Source organism: Polypterus senegalus, chromosome 2, assembly GCF_016835505.1.
Source record: "Polypterus senegalus isolate Bchr_013 chromosome 2, ASM1683550v1, whole genome shotgun sequence".
In the NCBI taxonomy this organism is placed as follows: Eukaryota; Metazoa; Chordata; class Cladistia; order Polypteriformes; family Polypteridae; genus Polypterus; species Polypterus senegalus.
The window spans coordinates 109685251-109706769 of record NC_053155.1 but is presented as its reverse complement, the minus strand read 5'-3'; the positions used below and the strand labels follow the sequence as shown (position 1 = coordinate 109706769).

Genomic DNA, 21519 nt, shown 5'->3' with positions numbered 1-21519 from the left:
TTAAAAATTGTGTTCAAAAGTTGGCACTGACAGTTTTCTGTCTCTGAAACATCTTTATGCCTTCTGTTCCTTGGCATATGTTACAGGTTTGGAATAAATGAAATGCTTCTAATTTTTTAGATCCAGCATTTTGCTGATCACTGCTAAAGGTTTAAGGCGTATCGCTGCTAGAGCATACCCAGATTTTAAACTTTAGGAACACCTTGCTATGAGTGCATGGCAGTTAACATTAACTTAGCCAGCAGACTATAGCTATAGGTATTGTGCTTAAGAAGGTCTGCAAGCTAGAGAAAAAACACAATGGACAAACAGACTGTAAACAAAAAAAGCATTTAATTCATTTAAGTACAAAAACATTGCATATACATACAGAGACAGAGATATTTAAACAGTAATAAAACAGGAAAACATGCTCGCAATACTTTCAGCTGCCTCTGTGTTTCATTGGCCCATGTATTTGGGAAATTACTTAATATTGATTGGTTGTCATATTTTTGGTTGTTGATCAGTTAACATTATTTAACTTTAGGCCAACTAATTTTTATATTGCTTCAATCATTATAGTGATTCTATGGTTAAATATAAGTGGAGTGTTGGCTCAATCAGAAGGTTGCTGGTTCAAATCCCATAAATGCTAGAAATGATTCCACTCCACTGGGCCCTTAAAAAAGGCCCTTAACCTGCAATTGCTTAGTCCTGGGTATGACATTAATCTGCAGCCAGCCCTGCAAGCAGGTCCTCCAACTTAAAGGGAAAACTTGGGGATTTGGTGGCAGGACTGGCACTCCGGCCACCATAAATAGCCTCACACTGTTCCAGTGTGGTGCTGAGGTGTCACCCGCTGCTCTCGGGTACCAATCCAGGTTGTTTGTCATGTGGTGGTTTGTCATAAGCACATGCTCCCAACCTCACCTCTCTATGGTTAAAACAAAGGCAGCTGTTGTTACAGCATTAAAATAAAAAAAATAATTTTCTAATATTAGCAGAATGTCCCTGCTTTCATATCGATCACGAATAAAAATATTTATTTCTAGAAATAATACTTCTACATACGTTTGTCCTTTTCAGTGGTTGAGATATAATTTAACATGCTAGGCATGCTCTTAATAAGGGATAAGCAAGAATCAGAAACCAGAAGTCAAAATGCAATCTAAGAATGACATTCAGAAAGTAACTGCAAGGGACTTTATTCTTTTATTCATTTTTGAATAATATAAATGACATTACACTGAGTGAATTTCAAATTAGTCAGACATGCTGTACCTTATTCAAATGAAATCTTCCCACATAGGGGGCAAGAGGTCATAAAATTTAGTATAAAGTAATCACTCAGAAATACCCAAAAGGTTAGTAGAGGTTCAGCAAGTAACACACTGAACAAATCCAGAAGGGTTAAATACAAAAGTAAAATCCACAAATACTATAGGCAAAAAGGTCATACAGGTACACATGGGAATCCAAACCAGAACAAAATCCAAGAACAGAGCAAAAACTGAAAAATACTAGACAGAAGTCACAAAATCAGGGAGAGCACTAAATGCAAATGCTTAAGCAAAGCTACTATGTGAGAATCCCTTTATTTATGCTAATGTGGAGCTACCCGGGTTTAGTACAGTTAGAGTGGACAGAGACGCAAATATGTGCGGGAAGTGGAAAGGAGGAGGACTCACTCTCTATGTGAATACAAGGTGGTGCAACCCTGGACATGTAAACGTTGAAATCTCCACTTGCTGCAGGGACATTGAAGTGTTGGCCATAAGTCTGTGTCCCAGTTACTTGCCCAGAGAGTTTGGACACATCATTGTTGTTATTGTTTACATCCCTCCTCGGGCGGACGTGGAGATAGCGTGTGATGTCATCCACGCCGCTGTTGCTAAACTACAAACACAGCACCCTGAGGCACTTGTGCTAATCTCTGGAGACTTTAACCATGTAACGCTGGACAAAACATTACCTGCCTTCTCCCAGTATGTGGATTGTAACACCCGGGGAAATAGGACTATTGACCTACTGTATGCAAACGTTAAAGACGCATACAACGTCACCCCGCTGCCTGCACTTGGGAAAGCAGATCATAACCTGGTTCTGCTTCAGCTTCAACCAAGAATGAGGGAGCTACCTACAACCACATGCTCATTCAGGAAGTGGTCCCCTGAGGCAGAGCAGGCTCTGAGAGACTGCTTTGAAACTATGGACTGGGATATCCTTCAGGGGTCACATAATGAGAACATTGAGGAGGTTGTTGACTGCACTACTGGAACAGGGGAGAGAACCTGGTGGCATGGATCGTGGACTGTCTTACAGACAGACCTCAGTATGTGCGTCTCGGGAACTGCAGGTCTGACATTGTGGTCAGCAGCACAGGAGCGCCACAGGGGACTGTGCTTTCTCCGGTCCTGTTCAGCCTATAAACATCGGACTTCCAATACAACTCGGAGTCCTGCCACGTGCAAAAGTTCGCTGATGACAATGCTATCATGGGCTGCATCAGGAGTGGGCAGGAGGAGGAGTATAGGAACCTAATTAAGGACTTTGTTAAATGGTGTGACTCAAACCACCTACACCTGAGCACCAGCAAAACCAAGGAGCTGGTGGTGGATTTTAGGAGGCCCAGGGCCCCTCATGGACCCCGTGATCATCAGAGGTGACTGTGTGCAGAGGATACAGACCTATAAATACCTGGGAGTGCAGCTGGATGATAAACTGGACTGGACTGCCAATACTGATGCTCTGTGCAAGAAAGGACAGAGCCGACTATACTTTCTTAGAAGGCCTTCAACATCTGCAATAAGATGCTGCAGATATTCTATCAGACAGTTGTGGCGAGCGCTCTCTTCTACGCGGTGGTGTGCTGGGGAGGCAGCATAAAGAAGAGGGACGCCTCACGCCTGGACAAACTGGTGAGGAAGGCAGGCTCTATTTTAGGCACGGAGCTGGACAGTTTGACATCTGTGGTGGAGCGACAGGCGCTGTGCAGGCTCCTGTCAATCATAGAGAATCCACTGCATCCACTGAACAGTATTATCTCCAGACAGAGGAGCCGCTTCAGCGACAGACTGCAGTCACTGTCCTGCTCATACTGAAGAGATTGTTCCTCCGCCACACTATGCGACTCTTCAGTTCTACCCGGGGTGGATAAACGTTAGCACTACACAAGATTATAGAGTGTTATACCTGCCTCACACTCTCTCCTTGCATTTTTTAACTTGCATTGCGTTTTTATCATTCTTTAATTAATATTGTTTTTATCAGAATGCTGTTGCTGGAGTATGTGAATTTCCCCTTGGGGATTAATAAAGTATCTATCTATCTATCTATCTATCTTTAAATGTGCCCTGCCCCTCCGCCACGTAAATGGCATATGTAAGAAAGTTGCCACATAAAAAACCGGCACTAAATGCAAACATAGGAAATATATTATAATTGATTGATTAAAAGTTTGGGGGCTAGGAGCAGCCCATTCCCAACAATTTGTTTGGTTGTGTTAATATTTGAATGACTTCTGTCCAGTCACTAACACATTTCTTTTGCAAATTTAAATTCACCTCTTTTAGACTTCTCTAAAGAGAACAACTTGTGCGATCAAATGCCTCATTATAATCAAATTAAACAATTACTGGCCAGTGCCTCTACAGCTGCTCACCACCCTATTAATTAAATTAACAATGCATTTAAACAATTAGCACATTAGCACAATCAAACGAGTAGTTAATCAAGAATATATCAGTGTTTGTCTGTGGCGATCTGCAAAAAGTATCATGCAGTTTTACCCCATGGCTGTAACAGCTTCATCAGTATACTTCACTTCATTGGTCTACATAATTTTTGAATCATATTTGAGCCATTTCTATATTTTACAAGTATATGTTTAAATAGATGTACAGGAGAAAACTAATCAAAATGTAGACAGGACAAAAATGAATAATACACAACATGGAGGAATTAACATTTCAGGGACTTTAATTATTTTTAAATAGCTTTCTTTTATTCCATTTATTTTCTAAACTCAATTATCTTTGCAGCACTGGGTGCAAGCTTGGAGCCAATGTCTGGACAATATACCAGACCATGGCAAGGTTCAATCATACACATTCTTAGCCACATTTGTGACAAGTGACTACTTTATAATTAGTAATGAACTTAATATTCATATATTTGAGATAAAGGGCAACACCAGGAATAAAGACAAAACTCATGGCTTTAATATTGGGTAATAGAAACTATACTGTCTTTTTTAATAATGAACACATAAACAGTATTTAAACACAATAGTTCTCGCTTTCAAAACAGGGAAAGGGATCTTTCAATCATAATTTGGAAATGGGGACCTTCTGTTGACAGGATACACTCCACATCAACGTGTGAAAAGCATGGTGGAATTCACTTAAAGACTGTACACTGTATGCACTTATCTCATGTTAGGTTTTCTAATATTCAATGCAAATTGGTGTAAGTAAAAATGATTTACTTTTGAGTTTAGGCTCTAAATTTTATATTGCTGTGACACTTATATACAGTATCTGAATTGAGAAAACAGATCTAGTTAATGCCTAAGAATAGATGAATAAAGATTTAATTGACCGATTGTTGTACTTACGCTATAGATTGGCAACGTGATTGGTGATTAAGCAGTTATGTTGAAATTGCAATACTTTTAAATATTTAAATCCTTTCTTTAAGACTTTGGTGTTCTTTCTCCCTTCCAAAAGTGGAAGTCTGACTCACCTCCTAACTAGACGTTTTCTGGGATAAAGACCAGATGGGGGCTTTTCCACATCGGCTAGAGACAGCTCCACAGGTCACTTTTAGTTTCAGTAATTCCCTTGAAGGCTCCTTGAGCTGTCCTCCTAGAACTACCCTAATGTGCCCAGGTGTCACTGTGGTCTTTGTCCCCCTGTTACCCTAAATGGCCACTATAATAATATAGCATGATGCCACATATACTTTAATGAGCCTGCCTGAAGCCACCTTTCAGGCTAGGGAACATCTATGACATTAGTGCGTGTCTAACATTTCTTTGTTCTTTTCCATTTGCTATCACTTCCAGGGCACTCATTATTAAAACAGGTTCTATTGCATTTTGCAGTATAACTTCCTGTCCTTTATTTATCTTCAGTATTGTACCCTAAAAGGCATTCTTTCAAAACATGTAAAGAAATCTAAACATGCAATCAAGTTTGCAACTATGTTCAATATGAAAAGTCTTTTCACCCATCATCAGACTCACTTAACCCAGCTGAAGGTAATACAACACCAGCGCATATCATGTAGGCATCAAATACAAGGTAATAACAAGTTCTAGATAAAATATCAGTCGACCACAGAAGGCACATTCATGCACATATCTACTGACACTAACAACAGGTTATTTTAGAGTTGCCAGTTAACTGAACATATCTTATTTGGAAGGAATGTGGAAGGAAAAAAGGGAGAACCCATGCAGAAATAAACAGTAACCAGGTCTAGAATTCATAACCAGTCTTCTGGAGATGTGAGGCAACAGTGCTAAACACTGTCCCATCTTGCCAGGCACTATGAACAGTGACTCATAAAATCAGATTTATTGTTGAAGTTATAATGGTTTTGGAATGTATACCCAAAAACAGAATTAGATTTGCAGACTGGGAATGATCGTAATTATTCTATAGAAATTGATTTTTTCTATTTTTTCCTTTAGCATAATATCTTGGATATAGTAAGATTTTTTAAAAATGCAGCTAAAATGAGCAGCTAAGGTCCAGCAGCAAACAAAGAAAGTTGTTTTAATTAGATAATTTAAAATTACACATAAAAATGTAATAAAAAGGGATGCACTCTTGAAGAAGATTATTTGCATTCACTTCAGTATTACAACATGTAAGATCAAATTACTGTATGAAGCATGGGAAGCAAAATCAGTTGTAAAGATCCTGAACAGAATGCCAATCAGACTTAAAATGAGGTGCCCTTATTTTTCTACCTTATACTCTGCTAAGATGTCAAAGTCAAATGTAAGAAGCCTAATAAAGTTAAAACCGAGTATATGATTTTATATTTAAATATAACATTATAAAATGCTGTTAAATGATATTTCAAAGTGACAGATTGTTAAAAGTTAAATACTTCATCCAACCATTTTCTAACCTGCTTACTAAGTTTATGGTTGCAGAAACCAGATATTATTATTATTAGTAGTATTCTCAATAGCCAAAAGAGCTTTGCCTTCAGAGAAATAAAATTTTGCATTCTATTCTGAAACAGAATCAAATTGTAAAAAAACAAAACAAAACAAAAAAACATCTATACATTCCTGCAAGATATATTTTAAGAACAAAATAGTCAGTTTTTGGAAATTATTATATTTTCTTTGCTTCTCAATAATAGACACTTAATACCCCTGACATGGTTTGCTAAATCCTCTATCTACAAGAAGCCTCTTTTCCATAAGGCATCTCACATCAAATATAAAATGTAATCATTATACTGTTACTGCATTGTTTCTGGGTGAATGATCCAAAATAAAGACCAGCACATTCATTTTATGCTCTAAACATAAATTTAATACATTATTCATTCTACTAATCCAGAGACATAAAACTAAGTTTCAGCTCTAAATTCCACAATGATGGATCCTGGATATTTTGAGTTGTACTCAGCCCAAAAATGTGTCAAATCTGGGCTCCTAGTGGGCAGTGATTAGGATATCATAATTTCATGAACCAAATAGAACAGGTGGCCAAAAAAATCTAATTTTGTTGCTCCTGGAAAGGATAGGAAATGTTTTGGAGATGTCTCCCCCTTTATTGAGAGGTTTTGACAAGAATGTAACAAAGACTTGAACTAACAAATATGCATAACCACAAGTTTTCTATAACCACTAGATACTTAACCCATGATCCTTGATCTCCATGACCCATGTTAGGGTTATACAGTGTTGCTCCATATTATGGGTAAGTGGAGTGTAAAACAGAGATAAAATCTCTTCTCACATATGCAAACAATCTGAGACATTTACCAATAAATTCCTGGGTTAAATGCATGTGTGAACAAATTTGCGTCCAGAATGCAAAGGTGGCATCTCAGAAGTTACCCAGATTGAAACCTAGTCTAGTGGCATATGTGGAAACAAATCCAGAAAATTGGGCAGTTTATCACACAATGATATGAATGAATCAATCATAAAAGACTAATTTCGTTGATTTGCAGAGCTTTTTTAAGTTGAACTGTTTAAAAAGGAATTTATTATTATTTAAGAGCTTCCAAGTCAGGGAGAAAATTATTAAGGTCTATTAAAAAGAGATGCAACCAAGGGCCATCTCCATAGCAGATGTTTTTATCAAAGCAAGGAGCAGTGCATTAGGTTGCTGTGAAGCAACGGTAAAGCTTTGGGGTGTGTGATGTGCACCTCATAGAACCCATACTTTGTGCAACTTTGTGATCCAGTTGCACTCATTTTATATGCTTATTGTTTTGTATTTGTCATTTCTGGTTTTTAATAATCATTAATAATCATTAATAATGTTATTTATGCCTCAAAGATATATTTGTGTATAGTGGAATATAGATAGATAGATAGATAGATAGATAGAATAAAGCAGTGCTTATTGGATGAAACTTTTACCTGTGAATGGCATGAATTTAGGAAGCTTCAAGAATTTCCTATATATGTATAAAAGAGCAAATGTTATAATACATTTTTAGTTATTTACTTGCACATTTCCTATTGAACAAGTTAAATTGTTAGAAGGTATATGATGGAAATGGGAATTTTAGGACTAAATGTTTGCATCATGCTGGCATGGTGGCCTAGTGGCTAAGACATTGTCAGTTACAACACTAGAACAATTTTGAAAACTTCAAGACTTGAATGATATTACTAGAAAAAGTAAATGAATGTCTAATTGTGGTAACAATAAACTTTTTTTCAATGCAAGATACCTGACAATAACAATGATGTACAATATTACAAACCCGATCAATGAGAATAATGAGTGGATAGTAAAAAGGAGCAGTTGTCTTTGTTTCCACTAGACATAAAATATAACTGTGCATTTTAAAAGAAAGCTGCTCCACACAAGAGTGTCTGCAGAGCTGGTGTCCATTGTCTGAATCGTTCCCTCACACTCTGTTGATGCCACATCAGCTTATAATGAGTAGGTCAGGTGAGTGTGCCTGTAGATTGTCTTTCTGTCCAAGATGGGTTCCAGGTCTTTTCTTGATAGTGCTGGGACTCTTTAATGAAAAAGTGGAATCAGGAAATGAATAAATTCATGACATTTGATTCTTTCTGTGACTTTTAAGATGAAGCGATGTTGTAAATGACTGCAAATTAAAATGTTTTAAATGTCCTTTTTAAAAATTACTTTTGGTGTTTGTTTTCCTTTGCATTGTTTTTAACTGCTTACAATTATATTTTTCACTAACAAAGCCCTCAAGGAAACTTTAGTAATGAAAATGAAAACTTCAGATGAATGTTAGATGAATAGGCTGACTAGCTGTTATCAGCCAATCCTTCATTTTGTGTCACTTAGACCCTAGGGCAATTGTGCACTATTGATTGAAATAAAATGAATCTGAGTGCTAATGTTAATCTGCAGACAGAAATGACAATTAAGAAATGTTCAATACAGATAAGCTAAATTGTTGCATAGGGAAGGTTCATTATACTATTGTTTATCTTTGTAATATTATAGAATTAACTGTTCCATTGTGAAAAATTAATGGAGAATTCTAAAAATTTTAATAGATAAACCTACAGGAAAAAATACTTAAAGCAACACACATCATAAACTAAAACGTAAGGGAAAGTCATTCACTTCTGGATTCAAGAATGTGTATTGCTGGTACTGTTAAGTTGTGTTTCTTATCCATGAAAATGGGTATTTGATTCATTAATGTATTATATTCACAATTGTAGAAGCAAAATATTTGATAAAAACACAATTTCTGTTATTTAAAGCAAGCAGAGTCACACTCAATAAAAAAACTCAGCAATGTAATCAATGTTTTTTTTGGAAGAGAAGCCCCATATACAGTGCTGCTGCCTCACTGCAGAGAGGCCTTGGTTAGAATGCCTGCCCAGGCATTGTCTGTGGGTTTTCCCTGTGTTAGGTGTCAGTTTCTCTCCAGGTATGCCATTTTGTTTCCCAAATCTTAAGGACTTGCATTAAGTTAATTGTTAACAATAACTGATGACCTCTATGGTTACATTAAGTTAGCTCCCCAAGTGTACTTTTCAAGGGAATGATACCTTAATTAGTGTTTCTGTGTGATGGTGCACAGATAGGCTCTGATCTCTTGTGATCCTAAACTAGATTGAGCAGGTTTCATATTGGAACAATGAATACAAGGCTAGCTCTGTCATATAGGTGATCTAGGTAGCAATGTTTTTAGGGGCACCAGTTCATCCACTCTAATAGGTGTCGGGAGTTGGCTCCAAGGTGGAAGGTTCTTCAGTCTGACATCCTAGTATGATTCTCATGGATCTCTAAGGGGGACTATGCACTCTTCAGTCATTCAGTCTGCAATGATTTGAAGACTCCATGTCCTGAAAATTGCTGCTACAGATCTGTGATGTCATACTGGCCTCACAAAGCATCATGCAGTGCTGAGAAAAAAAGGATTTTCTAAGGCAGCCGCACAGTGAATTTCCAGGAAAATATTCATTGAACAAGGCCACCAGTGAACACAGCATAATCATTGCGAAAAATGCTTTGGCAAGTCTTACTGATCAACACTGCTTATTACCGGATGCAGAAAAGCACTGATGCAGTAGGCCCACTTAATTAGGACAATTGCTTCTGTTAGAGACCTCCGTTTGGTACTATTTCAAATATTATAAAACTTGACAAAATGAGCCTATTTCCTTTGAGATTTAAACTATACATTTACTTGGTTTACATTTTCAATATATTAACAAGATCCAGCAGGCAGGAATCGAACACATACCAAGCTTTCTGTTTATAACCTAAACTGCTAAGATCAGACATTATTGATTGAAAATCCCAACCCACACCAGCCCTCGACCAAGCCAAGGTTTATATTATAAAAATGTAACCCTGAAATCTTTCTAGCCTTTATTTATCAGTTGTGAATCATAGGTCAGCTAAGAAGACTTTACCATGGCAAGTTCACAAGTATTGTACCAAGCTGGCAAGAAACAGGGAGGGGAGGGAAACACAGGGTCTGCTAGAGGGCAGTAAGCTCTGTATTTGAACGGATTTCCCCAAATTAAAATTAAAACGAGTAGGTGTGAAAGGGAAGGATGGCAAGAGGTTACAAATTTTCCTTGCCAACAGGTGCCCTTATATGCATAACAGGTGGAAGCAGAGGGACAGGCTGCAAAAGCAAAGTAAGGTTATTTGAAAAGGACTCGTGGCCAGTACTATTCTGCCAAACTTTAAAGCATTACCACATGGATCCTTCCTTATAGGAGGTGGACTATGCTACTATATTTAGGAAATTGCTGATAGAGCTGCTGCCTTGCCAGGCTTTTGAAGGTTTTTGAAGTACTCGGAGAGATAGCAACACCAAGAGAAGCTAGTTGCATCTCTTTCGCAAAATTAAAATCACTCTTCACAGCAGATGAGGAGCTCTTGGTGGTACTTAAAAGTGGTCAGATAGTTGGGTCACTCAAATGTATAAAAAGGCCCAGACCTTGAATCAAGCTCAGAGTCACAAAAAGGTATTGTTTGTGTTCTATATTTTTTGTGATCTTTTTATTATTAAAAAGTAAGACATAGAGATATAACCAAATTCTATCTTTATGATGCCCCATTATTCCACCATTCTGTGCCTTGCCATCCTTTCATATCCCAGTATCAGGAGTCAGACATAAGATCTATAAGCAACGAATAAAATACCTAAAAGAGAAGGAAAATAAGCAAACATTAGTGAAAAGGGCTTCAAGCGGTTAAGTAGGGTTCACAGATATTTAAAACTCTTGACTGGTACATGTCATTTCATGATAAATTTGCCTGATGCTCCAGTGAATGAAGCTTTGTGAAGACATTTTAACCAAGTGAATTGGTCATTTCAAATACTAGAACATAGCTTTGTATTTTAAGAAAATAATATTTCTGGCAAGAAGAGTTTGGAGAAGTGAGAGATTTCTATTTAAGACAAATTATGGGAGGAGGGTTTTTCATAGCCTTGCATAAACAGGTAAATAGAGAGTGTCTCTTTAATAGAATAAGAGTGAGAGAGAAAGTGTAGTGGTAGGTTAGAATAAAGACAGACACCACATGTTCTAAATATAAACATGTTTCTGATTATAAAGTTGGGAAAATCAGAAGCTTAGAAATGTGTCACCTTTCCAATAGTTTGCTTTGAGTGAATAGATGTAAGAACATCTGCCAGTGTTGAGGGCAGCATTAAACAATACTGGTGCAATACAGCAATGCCATTTCATAGGTGGGGGGTAAGTTTTTCTACTTGAGTCCATAGTACTAGGGTGTTGTACCGTGTTAGCCATTAGGGATGTATTGAGAAGTTAAGCAAAATGACACCTTTTATTGGCTAACTTAAATATGCAAGCTTTTGAGGCAACACAGGTCCCTTCTTCAGGCAAGACCTGAGTCCAGAAATGGAGGGCACAAAAGGAAAATACCCTAATGATGACAGGGATGCCAGCCTTTTGGGGGTAGAAATGACATCAGAAAGGAAGTAAGAGGAAATAAGAGTAGATTTAATGTGTAATATGTGACCAAGCTAGGGTAGAAGAAGGGGAAGACAACCATAAACAAGCTGGAAAATAAATGTGAGAGAATTCTAGATCAGGCACATACATATACTCCAGCTTTAGGTCTGTTTGAAGAATGAGGGTTGAATGTCTCAGCTTTTTTTCGTATTCTTTGTACTATTCCTCATAAATTTGTCACTAGTAGTTGGGATGTAGAGGAGCATGGAATTTATTAAGTTAAAGCAATGAAAAATGTTGCACTTAATAACGTCTAGTTATAACTCAAAAAAAGAATGGGGGCTTGAAGCAAGATTGAGTAGAGGTGCTGACTGTATTGAGGATGTGATGGTAATTAGTTTAGTCATCTCATTCTACTTTCTCCCTGAGCCTTGAATTGTCTCTACAGGCCATATCCTTTTTGTTGCTGAGTTTAATGTGGAGGGTGTCAGAGCCATGTCATGGGGTTTAACTTTCGATATCATAACAATTCCAGCCTGAAGGAAGCATACTTTGTAACTGAGTTTTTTTTGTTCTTCTCTTATATTTGAGATTTCAGCCCTTAGCTCAGAAAAGTTCCTCTGCATAGTAGCATTTGGTGTGATCTTTTAAAAGCTTTTCATTGTGTCCCAGAGACTTCTTCTAAAGTCTAAACCTACATCGTGAGATGTTAACCCTTATGATGATACATTTGAATGTAAGAAGTAGACAGAGAATCCTGAGTTTTAAAGTGATAGTTAACTGTTTTAAAAAAGGCTACAACAGGGGATGAAAAGTCTAAACAGCCATTAGCACAGAAAGTCCTTCACAAGTTCATTTTATGTTCTGCTTTTGGTTATACCTCCATTGTGCATTTAGATCAGTAAAAAAAACGATAATTATGTTCTTCTCGGCAGGGATGTGAATAAAAAACATTTAAACATTTAACTGATTTGAGGTTGTAAACCTTCAACAAAATTTTAAAAGATGGTTATTACGTAAGCCCCAACTCTGCCTGCCGTTGCCCCCAATAGTGCATTAATAGTGCATGTACAGTGCTTACAAAGAAAATAAAATTTCAGTATAGCCTCCTTGTTAAACTGCTGGGTGATTCTGTAGATTTGCACAAACTGATTAAATGACGTGTAATAACAAAAAGAACTTTACCAGACTAAGGTAAAAACGACTCCCTTGCTGTTCCTCCTCATTTTGAAGGACTTTTGCTCTTACAATTGTTTCTGTTTAGAGTAATGATATGGTCGCAGCTTTCCGAGTGTAAGTGTGAGTGCTTTTTATGTTGTTTTAGTATTTTAGCTTTCTTTTAGGATCTGAAAATTAGTGCTGGCTTTTAACATTAACATTTTAACATTAACATTAACATTAACATTAGAACATTTTGAATCTACACTTTCTTATACTAGTAACTTAATGCAGTTTTAAATGCCTTGTTGTGGTGTGTTGGAGTGTACCTCCATTTCAGAGTATGTAGAATCCTGCAGCAAAGGAATGATCAATATTTGTAAGTGTAGTCCTTTCTTATACGGGACATTTACTTCTTGGCATTTGCTATATGGGAGGTGAGTGCCATGCAGGTAAATTAAAAGCTATTATACAGTACTCTGTATTGTTCAAATAGGTCTTATCAAGCTGAATAAAGTTTACTTTGTCAACCTTATAGATTTCTTTTTTACATTATTTTCCTTTTGAAACATTCAGTTGAAATAGCTAAAAATAAACAGAAACAGGCAGTCTTAAGCAATTCATTCTATTACAGTGTCACAGGGAACTTGAACCAATACCAGCAGCAGGGTGGATCTAGCCTTGGATCCAACTCCAGCCAATCACAGGTAACTTACACAAACTTACATAGGGCCAATTTACAGTCACCAATCAACCTGACCTTTGCATCTTTTGGATTTAGTGAAGATTTTGGTTTACCTGATGAAAACCAACACCAGCACAGATCTTCATCCATCTTAAGAATTCATCAAGAGCAGGTGTGATAATGCTGCACAGTAACAATTCATTGTTCAGGCATAATTTATGAAAAATGTGGACACAATGAAGAACTGAACAAAATCATGCCTGGTAATGATTATATAATGCTTCAATCAATTAGTGTCTATTTTTCATTCATAAACATGTAAACATTATAAAATTAAGAAAATAAGATGAGCGCAGTCATAAGCCCTCAGTGCAAAGTGTTAATACAATAAAAACACTAGAAGTAAACCACTTCCATTTTTTTCCCCGCTATAATGTTTCACCTGTGTTTCTACAGGAAAAATAGAATTTTATCACACAATTTTATATATAGTGTTGCACTGTATATACTGTATATTAAAAGGGCCGGAGAGCAGTCAATATTGGAAAACTGCTTGTAAAATGTTCTAACTCATATGTTTTTGGTCAATCTGCAGTTTCATCAGAAGCAGGCACCATTATTACAGATTTAGGTTTGATGTGAATAGTCATAAGCTGGTTTTATCTATAAAGGCATGCATATTTGCACAGATTTATTATTACTTTAAAGCTGCAGAGAAGAAGCTGTTACATAAGGACATATAAAGGGGAAAAATCTGCAAAAAGCAATTACCCGCACACCAGGTATCAGTAGATAACAAGTTATGTTCACCTTCTGATGCATACTCAACTTCAGTAATGGCTATATTATTAACTGAAGAGCCCCTGCTTAACAGCCTTTTTAATATGAGAATCTTTATTCTAATGAGAGGCTCATTTATGTATTAATTAAATTGTAATTCTTGTTCATTAAATTTTAATACTTACTTTAATACTTGTAATAATTTAAAACTCTAAAACTAGAAAACAATTTCAGTGTGTGATGAATGGCTGAATTTTCTTTAACTGATGGTTTTTAATTAGTGGGTACTTTTTCCTGAAGTTCCATTTTCTTGGTACACAAAAAATAGTTTATATTCTTACCATAAATGAGATAATAATGAAAGAAATATAATTGATCATGTGATGAAAGATGATAGAAATGGTGGATTTCTGGCAGGAAAAAAGTAGTATTGGGTGTGAACATAGCATGGCAGTGTTTTAGGAGAGAGAGCGAAGCATGCATTCATAGGGATGACACATATTGCCATTCCTGAGCACAGGGAAAAGAACTATTGGGTGGGTTGTCTGCCTTCTTTGTGCACTGCATGCTTTTTAATGGAGAATAGATGGGGCCCCTGGGAAAAAGAGAGTGGAGGGCAACCTTAAGGAAAGTTATCAGTGCTGCCTAAGTAAAATCAAAACTAACTGACCCATCCAATGCCACCTATACCTGACCATTCTTATAAAGAGTTAGAGTGAGGCCATGAAGAGGTTGGGGAAACTTGAAAGATCACCAAACCAGCAGAGGGCAAGGATGGAATTTACCTTTTAACAAGTCATGCAGTGGTAGAACCACCCTAGAGATCTGACCCTGTTAAGGAAAATGAACACTGAAGCGACCAGGAAAACCAAATGTCACTTGAGGCATCTTGACTGATGTCCCTAATTTAAAAGTACAGCTGACTCTGACACTGTGACTCCAGGAGTTGGTTTCAACTGACCCTGGCAGAGGGTTTAAGTCTGCAGTAAGCCAAAAGGCGCACTGAACCCAGAATGGGAAAGTGAGCTTCGTCAAGGGCCTAACTGGTAGGTGGATAACAGGCTAAAATTAGAGTGCAACATGGATAGAAGCTGATAAAGACAGTGTGTTTAATTCCCACCATCTGCTAGACACAGTTTGTTGTGTGTTGTTTTTTTCTTGTTTTATTTGGTACTTTGTCCTCTTCCTGTGCACTTTATTTACCAAATAAAGTCATCACTTTTGAATATTTTTATCTTATTGGCCGTATGCTGGATGACTGAGATAATACTAGAGCACACCATTGTAGTGACAATTTACACCCTGGTAAACAAAAATGTATATTGTCAATTAACTAACAAAATATGCTCGGAACTCGGTTCCTAATCCAGGTGGTTCATTGTGGCTATCAGCGCATGCTCCCAATCTTCTCCTCAAGAATCAACATTACAATATAGGCAGCCCAAATAAATGCTGAGGCCTTTTCCTCCTTCTCTAGGTGGCTTTTAAAGCTGGACCTGGGAGTACTTCTGGTATGTCAGAAGTGTATGCCAGAAGCACTTCAGCGTCAGAGGGATGAGAGTAAGGAAATCTCCCACACAAAAGATCTTGGGCTACCCCTCCAGTGTCTCCAGGAGTCCTCGAAAAGGCTGCTTTCTCAAGCTACATTTCCTATTAATTCCTGCCGGAGTCCAAACCAGAGCAATACTAGAGTTAAAGATGTTAAGTAGGTGCTGGGTAAATATATTGTCCTGGTAGACATTCCTCCACTGCCCCTTCCTCTACTGGCTTCCCATCTGGAATAGGTATCAACTGCCACCCTAGCCCCATCACCAGATCATCTGCAACCTCCTTCACAATATCTATTTTATATATATTATATATGCGGTAAATTGTACAGTGTGTATACTGCGTATATAGCCATATAAATTAAAGTACAGGTAAAAATACAAAAAAATTTGCAAAATCTGTGTATTTACCATAAATAGAAGTAATATGATACTGATATTAGTTAAAGCAAGAAGGTGAAAAAACACTTTTTTATATTGCCTCATTAAACCAGATGCAATTCTCCTATCTCATTTAACAAATATGCTTATAGAAATATTAAAAAAAATACATTTTAACAAAATACATTTGTTGAAAGAACAAACGATTGGAAATAATGGAATGATAGCAATAATGGCTGGATGAGTCACCCGACAACCAGCTAAGTGTTCTACTTTCATAAGCAAAGGAGGTAAAGGACATCGTGCTGACAAGTGTATAGGCTGCCTGCTGTTACCTTGCATGCTTGGAAGAGCTGAATGAGCATATTCTTCGCAATGAAAATTTTTATTTCTAAAAATGCACTTTAATAGTTAGATACCGTGATGTCACTGGTAAATATAGCCAAATAAAAATGAAAACTGTTCTGACTGAGACGTGTCCCGGGAGGAGAGGTAATTTCTTTTGAGATATCTGAGTGTTTTCACTTATTTGAAAATCATTTCTTAACTTGGTTGACTTTGCTGAGGTTGCAGAACTTGACAGAATGCTATAAATTATAGGGACTGATTTTTTAACATGCTTTTCCTGTTTATGTTTTTTTTCTTTAACCTGACACCTCAGCACCACATTGAACAGTGTAAGGTTTTTTGTTGCAGTGGCTGGAGTACCAGTCCTGCCACCAACACCCAAGCTTATCACCCGTTGCACAGCTGCACTCAGATCTCAATCTGGATGGTTTGCCGTGTGGTGGGTGCAGCAACGTGCTGTAATCAGTGCATGCTCCCAGCTTCCTCCTCCTCCTCCTCCTTATATTGAGTTTACAGGAACGTCCTGATTTTGAGGCAGTCCATCCACACTTCCTTCAATTTTTCAAACTTTTAAGCCCAATTCAGGGTCACATGGAGTCAAAGCTTATCCTGGCACCATTGAGTGTGAGGCAAAAATTTTCCACCTTTCATGTTAATGTACTCGTGTTATTGCGTATTGCACTGTGGTACATCGGGTCCATGGCTCAGAAAAAGGTGGCTGATTTTTAATAAATAAATGAATGGCAAGCTTGATCTCCGTGGGTGTGTGTGCTCGCACAGCTGTGGGAGGTTGGTGAGGTAATTGAGGTGAGACTCACCTGAACGTGAGGGTACAGTCTGTCTTAGTTGTGTCATTGGCTTCCCGCAGTTTGTGATTGAGGCACTGCATCCATGGTGGCAGATAAAAAGGGAGCGGCACAGTAAGGAGGGGTCAGAAAAGAATTGGAAAGAGATGGCGAAAGGAGGAAAAATAGACTGGCCAGGGAGAAATAAAAAAAGACGAGCAAGAGACAGAGGTTAATTAGAAAGAAGACAGAGATGCGAAGAGAGAGAGCGAGAGTGCCGGTGCTATAGGGAGGGAGAGAAAAGTGGTCAGGGGTAAGCTTCATGGCTTCAGGAGTCTAAAGCTGAAGAAAGGGTGCTCCTACTGAATGATTGCTGAAGAATAGGCTCGACGGCTTCTCCCACAAAGGCTGAGTGTGATTGGCGGGAGAGGCGTGTGTGGCTCAACAGGTTGTCTTGTGCATTAGAACATTAGAACAATTGTGATGAGAACAGGCCATTCAGCCCAACAAGCTCATCCATCCCATTCACGAGATTCTCCAAAATAACGTCAAGTCAAGATGTGAAGGTCCCTAAAGTAGTCTTACTGTCCACCACACTACTTGTGAACAAGCCATAGCCCTGACGAACTAATGAAGGTCTGAGACCACAGATATGTTGGGGTGCCCAAACTTTTGCACAGTGCTCCCACAAAAACAATACACTAATCTGGCATAACATGTTGAGAAGAAATGATGCCTTCCGGCGACCATGCCGATAGAAGAGCAGCAGGGAACGGAGCCAGGATATGAAGGTTAATTACACCTGTTAGTTGACATCTTCTCCCCCAGTGAAGTCTGAACAGGTTAAAGGGGAGCATGCTGTAGGTTTAAAATAGAGGTATTTGGGGCTCAAAGTTTTGTGGACTGTCTCTGGCTTTTAACCTCAACGTTTGTGATGGATTTATTTATTGGGACAGTTTTTACCCTCCACCATCATTTGTTTTTATTGGATTATTTATTTATTGAACATTTTTGCACTGAATGTTTGAACAAGTTTGACTGTTTTAGAGTTTTTATTAAAAGCACTATTCATTTTCATGCACTTACCCCTCACTTTGTGTAAGCGTCCTCATCCTCAGATACATTATTAGTGATAGCAGGTTCAAGAAGCTCCCAGGATACAGCTGGTAGTATGCACTCACAAATAATATAATTCAACACTAACAATTGATGAATCCAATTGATTGTTGTGGTAATGGAGCCTATCCCAACAATTTGCAATTACCATATAACCAAACATGCAGTTCCTTTAAATGTATTTAGGAAAGCCAGAGTAGTTGACGAAAAATCCCCACAGACACAAGGAGAATTTGAAGACTCCATATACACTTCAAAGACACAATATTTGAACTCAGAATCCAGTCCTACTCACATAAATACTCAAGTTCAAACTATTTGTAAACAAAAAAATAAATTGCACCTATTTCTTTGTGACAGACATCAAGATTATGATTCTTTTTTACAGTGGAACCTACCATTGTGAATACTCCAGCCCTCACAGTTTTCACCACACCAACCATTCCCTCCATTATCCAGACCCTTTTTTGTTATCTTTTAGTTAAATGATTTTAATGGTTTCTAGAGCCTGATTGTTGCAAGGCAGAAATGAGTGTGTTGATGTGATGACCATAATAAATAATAAATAATAAATGTATGTTTGCCGAGTCTATTAGGTGATCTAAATGAATTAAGTAAATTTTAGTTTCTTTGAACTTAGTTAAATAAGGTCAAATCAGGCCAGTCTGAAAAAAAACATATGGAAAAAATATCACAAACATGCAAGGCACTCTTGATTGGTCTGGTGTCATGTTCAACCATAACTAAAAAGCAATGGTCATATTTCTTTTCTTTCTATTCCTCTTTAAATGTTTGTGACAGATTGTACTGTAAATACATGTTATTCAGGTTATTAAGGTAGAGACTCTGAATCCTAGAAACACTTTTAGTTTCGTGAAGATTGCTAATTTACCTTTAGGTAGTTCAAGGTCCTACACCAGGTAAATTCCATCTCCCTCTCTCTGTCTCTCTGCCCTTCTATCATGTCATCTGAACTTTTCAGGTTCACAATACTATTTTTCCAAGTAGCTGAATTTAAATATAGATTAAAATTCTTTATAATATATGTTTCCTGTTTCAAAAGGATGCAAACAACCTCAAAATCAATTATCATTATGTTACTTAATTCCTAATGCTAGAGAACAAATTTTGTTTAAAGATTTATTCCTTCCTATTCAATGTGTACCAGGACCAGTCCCCTTCATATTCCATAGCCAAGAGAGGAGATGCAGAAGATATGGCTAGACGTCTCTCAAAGGTGACAAATAATCTGCCATGACATTGACATTAACAACAGAAGAAATATTCCCACTGAGCCGCAAATCATAATGGAGAATCAAAGAGTTGCATTATTTAATATAGTTGTCACTATAGAGATTAGTTCTGGGCCAGTTGATTTTACTTTTCATGGATACTTAAATAGGAACAAGTCTGTGCCCTCTGGGTGCCCAGACTGTTAACTCTTGAAATGAAGCATCAGCACATCCAGTGTTCCAAGAGAAACTGAAGAACTGTTTCACAAAATGGAGTGAAACTTTTATACATCACTAGTTATCTTGTTTTCCAAACTGAAGGGCTACATCTGTTGTATTTGCCATGATATCAAGTTAGCTACAGGAGTTAAACATTTCAATGGAGTGGCACAGAAAAGCTTTGTGAACATTATACCTTGTGTATTAGTGGCCACAGTGGTTATGTTTTATAAGCTCTTTGGTTTTACTGGTGTTTCACTAAATACCTTTTAATCTCCTGTCATGCTTTTGAAAAGAAGAACATTTTGAAACACTCATACAAATAAAATGTCAATACAAGTTTTATGGTTATTCTTCACTAGGGAAAATAGTTTAGGTATTCTAACATGTGGATCTCATATGCCATTCACTCTGGTTTTTATTATTATGCCACTGGAGAGAGGCAATATAGAGCATTATGGTAGACTGAAAGTAAGAATGTCACTGTGTTATACATTTGACAAAACTACTAATTTTATTTTTTAATTTCGCCACTGTAGAGCTAAGCCAGCGGTGGCTTGTTTCATTTAAAAAAACATGCAAGGCAAGGCAAGTGTTCACGATATGTGAAAGTATGTCCAGTGCCCTTGAGTTTTACCTACATTTTGAAGACAGAATCTGATGATAATTAAATCAATCTTTTAAGAGTTGGTAAGTGTAAGGGGAAACATCATAGTGTCAAAATGTGATTTTGATATATTTTAAATTAGGCAAACTTTGTTACTGAACCTTTTACAACATCAAAATTAACAATTTATAAAAAAATATTCACAGAAGTACAGTTAATACTGCTCATTTGCACATTCTTATTAAAGCTCAAATGTTTTTATCTAATTATCATTTTTCTGGCCTTTCTTCCACCTGCCAGCTGAGTGCTTGCCGATTCTCCTTCCAAATCTGTACTCAAATATGTCTTCAGACTTAGAAGCAGCTTTAAACCCTAATGCGCAATCACATCTAATAAAACCTGACTGGCCCAAAGAGTATTTGCTTTGGGAAAATTTGGCCTAACTTCAAATCAATTTGATAACTAGTCGCACTCTCTTTAAAAGTGCCCAGGCATTTCTAGAATGTCTTAGTTTACCTGCCAAATAACATCTGAGGGGAATACTACATGCTTACATGTAGGCTTCAACTCTTCCTATGGTCATATTCATGCCCATGCTCCAAGGTGTATCACCCCCTAGCAATATCCAGTATGTGCAGGACCGTTCCTCTTACCAGTGTGGTTTCCTCTCCATATCTCTTTCTCTCTCTCTTTCTCTTTCCCGGAGGCTATGTGTAGAACTTAGTTCTGCCCTGTGAAAAACTGCTAGTGCTCTTTTTGAGGCTTCTTGCCAGCCAGCATCTGAGAAGGAGAAGGCTGCTGTTGTAAGGAGCCCTGAGAGTTACAGAGCTGTGAAGTGAAGAGAAAGAAGAAAGGCTGCCACTGTGCTTGACAAAGCCTCATAGGTGGATCTGCTAATGTCATGTGTCCCATGTTAATGCCATGCTTTGCATATAAACTTAATCTGTATGACAATGTAATGAATAAATGCATCATAAAAAGAGTAAGACATAGTTTTGTGAGTGTACAGTGAGCTGGATAGGGATAGTATTTTGGTTTAATTTT

At 37.5% G+C, this 21519-nt stretch overlaps 1 protein-coding gene across 4 annotated transcripts in view; it reads left to right on the top strand.

Moving 5' to 3' along the window:
- cntn5 (contactin 5) overlaps nucleotides 1–21519 on the top strand; it is a 1359131-nt gene that overhangs the window by 717149 nt on the left and 620463 nt on the right. The gene's annotated exons all lie outside the window — the stretch shown is intronic.